Source organism: Pundamilia nyererei, unplaced genomic scaffold (assembly GCF_000239375.1).
Source record: "Pundamilia nyererei isolate P.nyererei 1_Seehausen unplaced genomic scaffold, PunNye1.0 scaffold00188, whole genome shotgun sequence".
Classification (NCBI taxonomy): Eukaryota; Metazoa; Chordata; class Actinopteri; order Cichliformes; family Cichlidae; genus Pundamilia; species Pundamilia nyererei.
In genome coordinates this window covers 944,536-946,305 of record NW_005187589.1, presented here as the reverse complement: position 1 = coordinate 946,305, position 1,770 = coordinate 944,536, and positions in this window count along the sequence as shown.

The window sequence follows — 1,770 nt, the reverse complement described above, 5'->3', positions numbered from 1 at the left end:
AGCAGGCTGGGGAGGGGGTCAGAAACACAGGGATGTCTTTGATCATATAGTTTGAACCAAGACTAACAAATTTAAGCAACACAATGACAACATTTAACATTTTCAACCTAACAGGGAGGCTCACACACGGGCTTTATGTGACTGGTTGGGGGTGAGAGGATGGAGACAGGACAAAAACACTGTGGATCGGTGTTCTCTCTTTTGACAAACACTGCTGCTGTAATCAAGTGTCTGCTATGATGAGCAAGGAGTTTTTCACCATGTAAGAAAGGCCCACGGCTCTTTGCACAACTGTTTAATTCAGACACAGGAAAGGGTTTGCAGAAATTAGACAAAGTATATCAAATGAGAACGACTAGGTCAGTCTCGTTTTACACACACACAATAATTTGTTGGTATAATTTAAGGTGAAACACTTCAGATGATGTCCTGATCACACGATTTGTTTCATCCTGAGCTGAAAGTGACACATTTTTCTAATCGCACTGAATTGGAGGAAAGGAGGTATTTTACGTGGTGCAAACTCTTATTTAATTATTCAGACATTTGTTTCTATTTTTGCAACAATCATGTGGAATGCAGCCGCAGCAGAATAACACATTTTACACCTCTGAGTTTCAGTGCTCGTGTCTTGACATACAGCCAGAGCAGAGGAAGAAAGACGGTGCGTGTCAGATTCAGAGGTCCACTGCCACAGGTTGCAGGTGGCATTGTAATCCTACTGAACATTTGATTTGGCTTCACTCAGGCAGCAGTGACATCCCTTCATCAGTCTCATGAAAGTCATCCGGTCAATCTGGGCCAAGCTGCTGACTGAAGCTGATATACTTCAGAGGCATGGAGGATACCCCCGACCGCTGAGGGTTATGATGTGGGGAGAGGGAATAAATGATGATGATATCAAAGGAAGTCTGCCTTCTGTGCACTTCTCAGCCTGCCTGGTCTGCAGGCTGCACTGTTTTTTCCTGTTTTTCACTAACACGATGATGAGAAACACTGATGTTCATCATGACTCTAAACTAACTTAACCTTGAAATAAAAAGGAATCCTAATGAAACTAAATGTTTTAGCATCTATTTCTAGGATTTTAATAAGTATCTGTATTTAAATGTAGAGTTTTAAAGAAAATGATATCATCCATCTGCTTGTCCTCTCTTTGTTGAGGTCAAATAAAATTTGCATTTGACTAAAGTATGTTTATTTTTTAAACATTCTTTGACACTGACTCCAAAAAATTACATCAAAGAAGTTATTCCAAGTAGCTAGGAAAGATAACGGTATAGATGCAAATGAATTTTGAATGATAGAGCGTATTAGAATCAAGTGCTGAGCTCCCAATGAAACAGTATCAGGAAAAATGTACCTGCTGTTTACTAAGGGTTGGTAATAAAGTAAGTAAAATAAATACGGTTCATCATATTACATTTTTCACAGACATAAAGGTCACAAAGTGCTGCACAACAATCAAAGAAAAACACAAAATATATATTGAATTATGCTGAAACAAATTGAAGGTAAATAAAAACCTAAATAACAAAAGAATCTCAACAGAAAGTCTTATTAAAGAAAAACATTTTTAACTTTAAAAAACCAGGAATATTTAAATACTGTTTGAAGCAGATGACTGAATCAGCAAAATGCCAAAAGCCTCAGAGAAACAGAGAATAATAAGCCAAAGAAAGCTAAACAAAGAAAGGGTTCAAGGTTCAAGGTTCTTTATTATTTGTCACATGCATAGTTATACAAGTATAACACACAGTGAAATGTAGC